This window comes from Schistocerca serialis, chromosome 9 (assembly GCF_023864345.2).
Source record: "Schistocerca serialis cubense isolate TAMUIC-IGC-003099 chromosome 9, iqSchSeri2.2, whole genome shotgun sequence".
Classification (NCBI taxonomy): domain Eukaryota; kingdom Metazoa; phylum Arthropoda; class Insecta; order Orthoptera; family Acrididae; genus Schistocerca; species Schistocerca serialis.
The window spans coordinates 96,230,110-96,244,171 of NC_064646.1; positions in this window are offsets into that span (position 1 = coordinate 96,230,110).

Here is a 14,062-nt window from a genome sequence, read left to right on the forward strand (position 1 = left end):
AAGGGCAATATTGAAGTTTTGGTATTTGTGCAAAATGTAAGCAAACAGCATTGTACGGAAGTAAAGTGATAATTCCCCTCACTCCTTAGATGCTTCTGTTCTGAGTTGGGGATGGTAATACGATGAGAGACAGCAGGACGCTTGCAGAGGGATATAGATAGTCATTTCTTCCTCGGTCAGTATCTCAATGCAACAAGATAGTGACTACTGTTGATACCAAGCGCCCGGATTAAGTGGCTTATGGAGTATACATTATACCCCATTTGTCTTGAGCGCCACAAATAACTGTTTTGTGGGAGCAAAATAAAAAATATATCGTGAAAATGTTGCTTAGCTGCCAATTAGACATTAACCGTAACGATTGCCTTTCTATCAACTTTATTGATTACTAGTTTATGAGGAGCAGTCCATCTTCTTTAACAGACCCTACATTTTTTATTTGTTAATACCACTTCCTCTTCCCAAGACCTGTTCAAAAACGTATCGCAATGAACCATTAATGCAAACAGGACTTTATTGCAAACATAACCAAAAACTAACCTTGTTCTCCTGTACCAGTACATCGTTCAGGTACCCAGGGTAAAGAAACTCATCCACTTGCTGGAGTTGACAGTAAACAAATGGAAACACAAAGAAAACGCACACCGGTCACTACGTCAAGCATCTTCAGTTGAAGGTTTGTGTGAGTACAGTGTGCACCAAAGAAGGGAAACTGTAAACGCTACTCGTTTGTGGAGTACGTAGTTAGAAGAATACTAATTGCAATAACATCATATCGAATTGCATTAGTTTTTCTTAATTACAATACGGCTGCATGTAGTGTAGCACTGTAATGTTTTTAAATGATGATAGTTTGTGTAGAGTAACGGCAGTCCTCCATTAAAAACCGGATTACAATTACTTTTATTGTGGTTGAAGACAGGCCGATCCTACTCAGGCAGGTGAACTCTACAGAAAGCGATGTGCCGACAGGAAACCTGCTCGCCTTCCCGAGAATCAGCTGCGTGCGATCTACGACGGTTTCGTTGCCTCGAGTCGAAATTCCCAGCCTCGTGAAGCGCCACAGCAAGACGAGAGGTCACACGTCGGAAAGGTGGGCCCGTGTCACTGTAGCGTTCCTCTGCCTGAGTAGCAATGCCTGTCTCCAGCCACAGTGCCCGGAGTGCATTCTCCTAGTGGTTCCATTTCTTTACTATCAACTCCAGTAAGTGACCGAGCTGCGTTATCCCAGGTACCTACACTGTGTGTTGGTTCTGGAGGGTCAAAGTACACTACTGGCCATTAAAATTGCTACACGAAGAAGAAATGCAGATGATAAACGGGCATTCATTGGACAAATATATTATACTAGAACTGACATGTGATTACATTTTCACGCAATTTGGGTGCATAGATTCTGTGAAATGAGTACCCAGAGCCACCACCTCCAGCCCTAATAACGGCCTTGATACGCCTGGGCATTGAGTCAAACAGAGCTTGCATGGCATGCACAGGTACAGCGGCCCGTGTAGCTCCAACACGATACCATAATTCATCAAGAGTAGTGACTGACGTATTGTGACGGGCCAGTTGCTCGGCCACCATTGAACAGACGTTTTCAATTGGTGAGAGATCTGGAGAATGTGCTGACCAGGGCAGCAGTCGAACATTTTCTGTATCCAGAAAGGCCCGTACAGGACCTGCAACATGCGGTCGTGCATTATCGTGCTGAAATGTAGGGTTTCGCAGGGATCGAATGAAGAGTAGAGCCACGGGCCGTAACACTTCTGAAATGTAACGTCCACTGTTCAAGTGCCGTCAATGCGAACAAGAGGTGACCGAGACGTGTAGCCAGTGGCACCCCATACCATCACGCCGGGTTTTACGCCAGTATGGCGATCACGAATACACGCTTCCAATGTGCGTTCACCGCAGTGTCGCCAAACACGGATGCGACCATCATGATGCTGTAAACAGAGCCTTGATACATCCGAAAAAATGACGTTTTCTCATTCGTGCACCCAGGTTCGTCGTTGGCTACCCCATCGCAGGTGCTCCTATCTGAGATGCAGCGTCAAGGGTAACCGCAGCCATGGTCTCCCAGATGATAGTCCGTGCTGCTGCAAACGTCGTCGAACTGTTCGTGCAGATGGATGTCGTCTTGCAAACGTCCCCATCTGTTGACTCAGGGATGGAGACGTGGCTGCACGATCCCTTACAGCCATGCAGATAAGATGCCTCTCATCTCGACTGAGGCGGTTGGGATCCAGCACGGCGTTCCGTATTACCCTCCTGAACCCACCGATTGCATATTCTGCTAACAGTCAATGGATCTCGACCAACGCGGCTAGCAATGTCGCGATACCATAAACCGCAGTCGCGATAGGCTACAATCCGTCCTGTATCAAAGTCGGAAATGTGATGGTACCCATTTCTCCTCCTTACACGAGGCATCACAACAACGTTTCACCAGCCAATGCCGGTTAACTGCTGTTTGTGTATGAGAAATCGGTTGGAAACTTTCCTGATGTCAGCACGTTGTAGGTGTCGCCACCGGCGCCAACCTTGTGTGAATGCTCTGAAAAGCTAATCATTTGCATATCACAGCATCTCCTTCCTGTCTGTAGCACGTCATCTTCGTGGTGTAGCAATTTTAATGGCCAGTACTGTAAGTTTCGTGTTACATTTTAATGACATGGTATTTATGTCAGTGGTTACTGTAATACTTTCTAACCGGGTCTTGTGGAAACAAAGTGGATTACCGAATAATAAATACAGGTTGCTATTTAAAAAAGACGTACTGGTGTTCACATCTTCGTAACGAACAAAGTTACAAGAAAGGCAATCGTGCTAGTTGATGTCCCCCCCTTGGCTAAATAACATTTGCATCGTACGCTACTTGTTTTGCTTCTGGACAAAAAATTATTTGGGATGTTCAAGTTAAATGAGGCTGTGTGTGTGTGTTTGTATGTGTGTGTGTGTGTGTGTGTGTGTGTGTATGTTGCTATTTAAAAAAGACGTACTGGTGTTCACATCTTCGTAACGAACAAAGTTACAAGGAAGGCAATCGTGCTTGTTGATGTCCCCCCTTGGCTAAATAACATTTGCTTCGTACACTACTTGTTTTGCTTCTGGACAAAAAATTATTTGGGATGATCAAGCTAAATGGGGCACTGTGTGTGTGTGTGTGTACCACAGAGGCCGGTGTCCAGAGCGGCGCGCCGGAAGCGGGCGGGACCTGCCCGACGTGTTTGCGTTGGTCAGTAGCGGCGGCTGCGGCGGCGGCTGCGGCGGCGGCGGCAGCGGCGACCACACAGGTGGGCCCTGCGAGTGTGTGGCCCGCATCAGCTGGACTGCCGGCCCGCGCTCGCGGGCGGTCTCCCACTCAGTAGCTTCCTGCCCCACACTGCCGCGTCCACCACGCTCGCTTCATTACGCTCGGGCCGTGTCAGCTGCGCACACCACCCAGTCACTGCGTCCGACGCGGCCTCACAAATCCGGTTACCCCAAAAACCTCTATTCTCTTTACCGACTCCGGATCGTCACAGGGCTATCAAGATACAGAAAATTGACGACTGTGGCGTTATGGCTCTGGTAAAAAACGCTATAAAGGGTGTCATAAAAAGGTACAGACAGACTTTCAGGAAACATTTCTCACACACAAATAAAGAAAAGATGGTATGTGGACATGTGTCCGGAAGCGCTTAATTTCCGTGTTAGAGCTCATTTTAGTTTCGTCAGTATGTACTGTACTTCCTCGATTCACCGTCAGTTGGCCCAATTCAAGGAAGGTAATGTTGACTTCGGTGCATGTGTTGACATGCGACTCATTGCTCTACAGTACTAGCATCAAGCACATCAGTACGTAGCATCAACAGGTTAGTGTTCATCACGAACGTGGTTTTGCAGTCAGTGCAATGTTTACAAATGCGGAGTTGGCAGATGCCCATTTGATGTACGGATTAGCACAGGGCAATAGCCGTGCCGCGGTACGTTTGTATCGAGACAGATTTCCAGAACGAAGGTGTCCCGACAGGAAGACGTTCGAAGCAATTGATCGGCGTCTTAGAGAGCATTCCAGCCTATGACTCGCGACTGGGGAAGACGTAGAACGACGAGGACACCTGCAATGGACGAGGCAATTCTTCGTGCAGTTGACGATAACCCTAATGTCAGCGTCAGAGAAGTTGCTGCTGTACAAGGTAACGTTGACCACGTCACTGTATGGAGAGTGCTACGGGAGAACCAGTTGTTTCCGTACCATGTACAGCGTGTGCAGGCACTATCAGCAGCTGATTGGCCTCCACGGGTTCACTTCTGCGAATGGTTCTTCCAACAATGTGTCAATCCTCATTTCAGTGCAAATGTTCTCTTTACGGATGAGGCTTCATTCCAACGTGATCAAATTGTAAATTTTCACAATCAACATGTGTGGGCTGGCGAAAATCCGCACGCCGTTGTGCAATCACGTCATCAACACAGATTTTCTGTGAACGTTTGGGCAGGCATTGTTGGTGATGTCTTGATTGGGCCCCATGTTCTTCCACCTACGCTCAATGGAGCACGTTATTTCATACGGGATACTCTACCTGTGCTGCTAGAACATGTGCCTTTACAAGTACGACACAACATGTGGTTCATGCACGATGGAGCTCCTGCACATTTCAGTCGAAGTGTTCGTACGCTTCTCAACAACAGACTCAGTGACCGATAGATTGGTAGAGGCGGACCAATTCCATTGCCTCCACGCTCTCCTGACCTCAACCCTCTTGACTTTCATTTATGGGGGCATTTGAAAGCTCTTGTCTACGCAACCCCGGTACCAAATGTGCTCTTCGTGCTCGTATTGTGGACGGCTGTGTTGCAATACGCCATTCTCCAGGGCTGCATCAGCGCATCAGGGATTCCATGAGATGGAGGGTTGATGCATGTATCCTCGCTAACGGAGGACATTTTGAACATTTCCTGTAACAAAATGTTTGAAGTCACGCTGGTACGTTATGTTGCTGTGTGTTTCCATTCCATGATTAATGTGATTTGAAGAGAAGTAATAAAATGAGCTCTAACATGGAAATTAAGCGTTTGCGGACACATGTCCACATAACATATTTTCTTTCTTTGTGTGTGAGGAATGTTTCCTGAAAGTTTGGCCGTACCTTTTTGTAACACTCTGTATTGTGAAATACCCTCAACTTCCGGAAGGCGTTCGGCGCAGTTCTACATCTACGTCATACGCCACAAGACACCTAACGGTATGTGGCGGAGGGTATTTCTGCTACCACTAACGGATTCCCCCCTTCCCTGTCCCACATGCTACTTGCGCGTAGGAAGAATGATGGTCAGCAGGCCTCTGTAACTTATTAGCTCTAATTTTTCGTACTTTCTTCTAGTGGTCATTTCTAGAGACGTATTTGGGAGAAAGTGACATGTTGTTCGACTCTTCCTGAAAAGTGCTATCTCGAAATTTCAACAGTAAACGTCTCCGTGATGCACGGCGGCCCTCTTGCAACGACTGCCACTGCATTTTGTTGAGGATCTCGGTAACGCGCTCGCGCCGACTAAACATTCCTGTGACGAAACGCGCCGTTCTTCGTTCCGTCTGGCCTATCTGGGAGGGGCCCAGATACATGAACAATACTAAAGAATTGGTCGAAGAAGCGCCTTGTAAGCCACTTCTTTCGTGAATGATTTACAAGGGGCGATTGCAAAGTCCGTGCAAAGTCCAAGAAATTGCACCACCGGCGCTTATAGAGGTCATGTTTAGTTAGTAGCATCTTTGGAAAGAACACACACCAAGTTTCAGCCGCATTGCTCTATTTCTTTGCGTTTGGCATTCATGTGAATCAAGGAAGTCGAGAGATTGTCAAAAAGTGGACGAAAAAGAATTTCGTATGGTGATTAAACCTTATTTTATGAAAGGCAAAACGCCGCAGGGGACTAAAGAGGAGCTTGATAAACATTAGAGTAACTCCGCACCTTCGATTAGAATAGTTTATAAGTGTCATGTCCATTATAATTATCCGGGTTGTTATGCCGTAGTCGCTTGACAGTAGCGAGACAGTGGATGTGTTGGACCTTCCATCGAGCTACAGACCCCCCTGAAGATGTCTCCCGCAGACGGGGACGAAACGTTGGGTATTAACACAGAATTTATCAACCGACCACGGCATAACAGCCCGGATAATTATAATGGTCATGACATTTCCGGCCGTGACAGTCTACATTTTAGTATCAGTTTATAAGTGGTTTCAAAACTTTCGGAGTGACCATCTGGGCACAAGTGATGCTGAACGTTCTGGACGCCCTGTAGAGGTTACGACTCCAGATATCATTGATAACATCCATGATATGGTGATGGATGACAGAAGAGTTAAGGTGCGTGACATTGCTAGTGCGGTGGGCATCTCGAATGAACGGGTACATAATATTTTGCATGAACATTTGGACATGAGAAAGCTATTCGCAAGATGGGTTCCGCTATTGCTCATGCTTGACCAAAAACGGAATCGTTTGAAGTGTTTGCAAGGATGGTTTGCAGCTGTTCAGGAAGAATCCGCAGGACTTTAAGCGTCGTTTCGTCACTGTGGATGAAACATGGACACATTACTATACTGCTGAGACCAAACAACAATCTAAACAATGGGTTACCAAGGGAGAATCTGCACCAAAAATGGCGAAGACCATTCCTTCGGCCAGAAAGGTTATGGCGACTGTCTTTTGGGATTCGCAACTGATAATCCTTATCGACTGTCCGGAAAAGGATAAAACTATTACAGGTGCATATTATTTATTGTTATAGGACTGTTTTAAAACCGAGCTGCAAGAAAACCGCCGGCGATTGGACAGCAAAAAAGTCCTTTTCCGTCACAACAATGCACCAGCACACACCTCAGCAGTTGTGGTCGCAAAATTAATGGAAACTGGATTCCAACTTGTTTCACATCCCCCCTATTCTCCAGACTTGGCTCCCTGGGACTACTACTTGTTCCCCAATTTGAAGAAATGGCTAGCGGGGCAAAGATTTTATTCAACGAGGAGGTGATTGCAGCAACTAACAGTTGTTTTGCACACTTGGACAATTTCTATTATTCGCAAGCGATCAACAAACTAGAACAGCGTTGGACGAAGTGTATAAGTCTAAAAGTAGACTATGTCGAACAATAAAAAAAGGTTTACCCAAAATACGTAAGTAGTTTTTTTTTTTGCACGGACTTTTCAAACGCCCCTCGTACATTTCCTTAAAATTCTTCGTATGAATCTCATTCTGGCATTTGCATTTCCTTCTGTATGTTATGTGGTCATTTCAGTTAAGATCGCTTTGGTTATTGTATGGTGGATACTGTTTCCCATCAACAGTGTAGCTGTACAGTAGTGGCTTTCTTTTTGTGGTTACGTTACATTTATTTACGTTCAGGGTCAACTACCTGACTCTGCAACAGTCATCAGTCATCTTCAGGTCATTCTGCAAATCGATGCTGTCTTCTGGTACTGCTATTTTCATATCGACAACCGTATCATCTGCGAACAGTCTTAAATAGCTTCTGACGCTTTCTTCTAGCTCATTTGTGTACATTGTAAACAGTAATGCTCCTATCACATTTCCATGGGGTACTTCGGAAATTACGTTTACATCTGTCAGTTCCGTTCCGTTAAGAGCGGCATGTAGAGTTCCGCCGGCCGCGGTGACCGTGCGGTTCTAGGCGCTTCACTCCGGAAAGGCGCGACTGCTACGGTTGCAGGTTCGAATCCTGCCTCGGGCATGGATGTGTGTGATGTCCTTAGGTTAGTTAGGTTTGGGCAGTTCTAAGTCTAGGGGCACAGGAGAGCGGCACGGTAGGGCTTCTCCCGCAGTCAGTTTTCGATCCTTGTTAAGTTCTACCGCTTGTGTCTCGACTCGTTTGTTTGTCAAATCTATCTCGGCCACAATAGGCCGGTAAAGTTGAAATATTTTCTGTAGCGTTCATCGTGCCACTTCCAGCACGTGGTTATTTTCAAATGCAAATGTAGGGGCAGTACCAATGATGTGTGCCTCAGCATATTTAACATCAGTTCGTCTTACGTGGGAATAGCAATTCGTTCCTAAGCAGAAGTTTACGTGTTATGTATAAATGATTATGAGAAAACTAATGGATTTTCAAATGTTGGTTATAGAGGACAAAGTGGTTTTTTGTGGCAAAACGGGAGAGACGTAACAAATTCACCACGAAGTTACCAGTCTCATTTTCTCTGTATTGGATTTGGAGGAGCACATAAATAAAATCCTCTTTTTGTATTTTTCCTGTCTCCGGTCGATTTCTCGGAAAGTTATGATTGCATGATTTGATTATGTTACACTGAAACTCATAAAAGTGATTTTGAGTTGGTAAAAGATTCGACTGTAAGCGGATTAGGACGTGTTTAAAGACATCAGGCAATAACTTTCATGGAACTAGATGGAGCTCTAGAGGGTAAAAACCGTAGAAGGAGACAGAGATTGGAATACATACAACAAATAATCGAGGGCGTAGAAGTAAATGTCTTTCAAAGATGATAATTTAACTCGGTAACGGCTTATTTGTCACGGATTCCACTCCAAATCTAACTTCGCCACATTACAGCCGAATATGTATCTTAAATAACACCACAGAAGATATTTGTAGTTGGACACCGAAAAGCTTCTAATACATGAGACTTATTAGTTTTGCGGTCATCTGTGGATCTAGTCAAAAATATCAAGACATGCAAGTCGCGAACGTATCACTGCGTTGCAAAAAACGTAGTCGTCAGAGAGCTCAAACGCTTCACCAGCTGCTAATTGCAACACCAGTGTAGCTACATTTCGCAGAAAGATTTTTTTTGCACATTCTGTACGGCCTGTCTACGGTTTTTTTTTCGAGCATGCTAGCTAATAATATAAACAGAATTATTTAGTTTTGTAGGTGTTAAGTTTTGCAATCAATACCAACACACGTATAAAAACTGAAGTAATTGAATAAGGCTACGATTAAAACATTTATTAACCAATTTTCTCTATTTAACCTTTGTCTTATGTAAAAAACTAAAAAATAACTGAATTTTCGATTAACCTTCAACATCCTTTGCTGTTTCAGTAAGTACCTTGGCGATGAAACTACCACTTGCGTTTTTTACCAGTCTTGGGATGGATATGACAATGAAGATGATGAGGGTTGTAACCATATAGCAGTATTGTTGCCGTACTGCATTGTTGCCGCATCGGGGGAGAATATGTGCAATGTGTTATTGATTGGTGAGTCATCATAGAGGCGAGAAATTGAGCGGACACGTTTCACTTATTGCGGGTGCGAAACTTCAGAGCAGCTGAACTCTGAGCAAGAGATGTTTACGGAGTAAAGTTTAATAATCTGTGAGTAGTGGAACACCGATTTAGACGCCTCCGATAGTGCAACTGAATTCTGAATGTGATCTCCGATAGTTATTAATTGTGTTGCTTAGAAAATATGGAGGACAAGAAGGGCATTTGTTGGTGTCTTTTAAGTCAGAAACATTTTGCTGGGATGTAAGGAATCTTAAGAGACCAATGGAGTGCATAATCAGCAGAGATACGCGTGAAGGACAGACAAAGCTATGGAGGCGACGGTAAAGAGTAGCAGAAAGCAGAATAACGACTAAGTTAACATCAAAATTGGGAACTGAATCATGACATTTTTCCACACTGACTGTTTGCTGGATCGATTAAAATGTCCTTTTACATTGTTATGCAAAACTTAAGAACGAAAATAACTTTTCACGTCACTTGTGGCTGCTAACAAGGGAACCAGCCCATCGCACCCCCCTCAGATTTAGTTATAAGTTGGCACAGTGGATAGGCCTTGAAAAACTGAACACCGATCAATCGAGAAAACAGGGAGAAGTTGTGTGGAACTATGAAAAAAATTAGTAAAATATACAAACTGAGTCGTCCACGCAAAGATAGACAACATCAAGAACACTGGGAGTCAAACAGTGCCGTGGTCCCGTGGTTAGCGAGAGCAGCTACGAAACGAGAACTCGTAGGTTCAAGTCTTTCCTCCAGTGAAAAGTTAATTTTTTTTATTTTCAGTTTATGTGACAAACTCTTATCTTTTCATCACTTTTTTGGGAGTGATTATCACATCCCCAAGGAGACCTAAATCGGGCAAGGTAGAAGAATCTTTTTACCCATTCGCTAAGTGTACAAGTTAGGTGGGTCGACAACATATTCCTGCCATGTGACGCACATGCCGTCACCAGTCTCGTATAGAATATAACAGACGTGATTTCCCGTGGAGGAATCGGTTGACCTATGACCTTGCGATCAAATGTTTTCGGTTCCCACCGGAGAGGCACGTCCTTTCGTCTACTAATCGCACGGTTTTGCGGTACGGTCGCAAAACACAAATACTAAACTTATTGCAGTGAACAGAGACGTCAATGAACGTACGGACAGATCATAACTTTGCGAAAATAACGAAAGTAAAACTTTCGGTCGAGGGAAGACTTGAACCAAGGACCTCTCGTTCTGCAGCTATTCACACTAACCACGGGACTACGGCGCTCCTGAGCTCGCATTCTCCTAGATGTTGCTTATCTTGCACATGGACTACTCAGTTTGTAAATTTTACTAATATTTTTTTTACTGTTGTACACAACTTCCTCCTGTTTTCTCGATTGATCTGTGTTCAGTTTTTCAAGGCCTGTCCACTGTGCCAACTTATAACTAAATCTGAGGGGGGGTGCGATGGGGAGGTTCCCTTGTAAGTAACGTTCCTCACCGTTCCGGGTACCTAAATACTGGTAAATAACGTTCTGACAAAAAGTGTATCGGTCGTGGTTCGCCAATACTATGGCCTTCCTGGCCCCCCAACTTGAAACCGTTATACTTTTTTGTGTGGAAATAATTAAATCGTTGGTGTATTGCAAGCCCACTGATAGAGTCGGTGAACTCCGGGAAACCATTGTGGATCGTTGTCAGTACGCTCGGAAGATGCCCGGTATTTTTGAACGTGTAGGGACGTCGATGAGAAGACGTGTTGAAGCCTACCTTCACATGAGCCGTGGCCATGTCGAACACTCGTTGTAATGAGTTCGTCCTCAGGTGCATATCTACAGTATGAATCATCGACGACGCTGCTGTAACGTGTTTATGAACACAGTCATAATACACTACTGGCCATTACAATTGCTACACCAAGAAGAAATTCAGATGATAAACGGGTATTCATTGGACAAATATATTATACTACAACTGACGTGTGATTGCATTTTCACGCAATTTGGGTGCATAGCTCCTGAGAAATCGGTACCCAGAACAACCACCTCTGGCCGTAATAACGGCCTTGATACGCCTGGGCATTGAGTCAAACAGAGCTTGGATGGCGTGTGCATGTACAGCAGCCCATGCAGCTTCAACACGATACCACAGATCATCACGAGTAGTAACTGGCGTATTGTGACGAGCCAGTTGCTCGGCCACCGTTGACCAGACGTTTTCAATTTTGGAGGGATCTGGAGAATGTGCTGGCCAGCAGTCGAACATTTTCTGTATCCAAGAAGGACCGTACAGGACCTGCAACATGCGGTCGTGAATTATCCTGCTGAAATGTAGGGTTTCGCAGGGATCGAATGAAGGGTAGAGCCACGGGTCGTAATACATCTGAAATGTAACGTCCACTGTTCAAAGTGCCGTCAATGCGAAGACATGTAACCAGTGGTACTCCATAACCATCACGTCGGGTGATACGCCAATATGGCGATGACGAATACACGCTTCCAACGTGCGTTCACCGCGATGTCGCCAGACACGGGTGCGACCATCATGATGCTGTAAACAGAACCTGGATTCATCCGAAAAAATGACGTTTCGCCATTCGTGCACCCAGGTTCGTCGTTTACATCAACGCAGGCGCTCCTGTCTGTGATGCAGCGTCAAGGGTAACCGCAGCCATGGTCTCCGAGCTGATAGGCCATGCTGCTGCAAACGTCGTCCAACTGTTCGTGCAGATTGTTGTTGTCTTGCAAACGTCCCCATCTGCTGACTCAGGGATCGAGATGTGGCGGCACGATCCGTTACAGCCATGCGGATAAGATGCCGGTCATCTCGACTGCTAGTGATACGAGGCCGTTGGGATCCAGCACGGCGTTCCGTGTTACCTCTCCTGAACCCACCGATTCCATATTCTGCTAACAGTCATTGGATCTCGACCAACGCGAACAGCAGTGTCGCGATTCGATAAACAGCAATCGCGATAGGCTACAATCCGACCTTTATCAAAGTCGGAAACGTGATGGTACGCATTTCTCCCCCTTTCACGAGGCATCACAACAACGTTTCACGAGGCAAAGCCGGTCAACTACTGTTGGTGTATGAGAAATCGGTTGGAAACTTTCTTCAAGTCACCACGTTGTAAGTGTCGCCACCGGCGCCAACCTTGTATGAATGCTCTGAAAAGCTAATCAATTGCATATCACAGCATCTTCTTCCTGTCAGTTAAATTTCGCGTCTGTAGCACGCCATCTTCGTGGTGTAACAATTTTAATGGCCAGTAGTGTACGTCGTGTGGGGGAAACCATTGGTTTCTGGATTTCTGCTTATTCGAATTATTTGTTTGTTTCATTGTACTCTACTCATCCCTTTCGTATGTACCAGTAATGGCCAAACACATTGTACATATTTCGTTTCTGCGCCGAAACAGATTTTTAGGATGTCTCCTCCTCGGATTGTGGCTTTGGCCTTGCGTTTCGCAACCTGCCGCTGCCTGCTTCTGCAGTTTCTCTCGCAATGCGAGCGGAATTTGTAAACACTGGCTGCCGCGATGCTATCGCCAGCTGGTGAGTATCTGACTTTTAACGACATGCAACAGCTCTCGCTTTTGTTTCGCTCCAACGCCAATCCAACGAGTGCATCTGCTGTTTCAGCTCTCACTGTTTCGTTACCCTCATCTTCCCTGGATAACATTAGTTTCGTTGTTTTTATCTTCTTTTTTTAATGCATTTTCTGTTTTCGTTGGCGTTTTTCAGCTATATTATGTCTGATTTATAATCTTAGATTGTGAATGACATTGCGCATGACGTCATTACATGGAAAGGAGCATCTCATCCAGCTGATAGCTGGATGTTGGCTGCAGGAGACTTACGCAGTAACATTAATTTTTCTTTATCGTAGACATGTAAATCAAGATATTTTTTTAAAAAATTGTCGTGGTAAAGGTTGGTGCAGCGTTAGTGGTGGTGGTTAGTGTTTAACGTCCCGTCGACAACGAGGTCATTAGAGACGGAGCTCAAGCTCGGGTTAGAGAAGGATTGGGAAGGAAATCGGCCGTGCCCTTTCAAAGGAACTGTGGTGTCACCGCCAGACACCACACTTGCTAGGTGGTAGCCTTTAAATCGGCCGCGGTCCGTTAGTATACGTCGGACCCTCGTGTCGCCACTATGTGATTGCAGACGGAGCGCCGCCACACGGCAGGTCTAGAGAGACTTCCTAGCACTCGCCCCAGTTGTACAGCCGACTTTGCTAGCGATGGTTTACCGAAAAATTACGCTCTCATTTGCCGAGACGATAGTTAGCATAGCCTTCAGCTACGTCATTTGCTACGACCTAGCAAGGCGCCATTATCATTTGCTATTTATCTTGTGATGCATGTACCGTCAGACAGATGTTCACCAATTATGGATTAAAGTTAAGTATTCAAGAAGCTACGTACTTTACTTGCTAGTCTCAATTACTTTACCTGTTCCAGACCTCACGCCAGCCTGCGTGAGCTTAAACGCGTGCCTTTCGGCTTCATCTCCTAGTGGCTTGGCTGTCTTGCCAAGTCACAACAGGAACCATCCCGGAATTTGCCTGAAACGATTTAGGGAAATCACGGAAAACCTAAATCAGGATGGCTGGAGACGGTGCAGCGTTAGTTGCCCAAAGTAATATATAAGGGAAGTAATACAATGTTCAATAGGTAAATTTGTTGTAAAAATACTCGAATTTTGTTGATTCAATTTTCGAAATCAATTCGGTGAATTGAAATTGAAGCTAAGAATTAATGTCGTTTCCAAGGAGACACGAACGGTCGTCTACAGTATTTACTTTGCATAAATATCAAAAATTTATTTG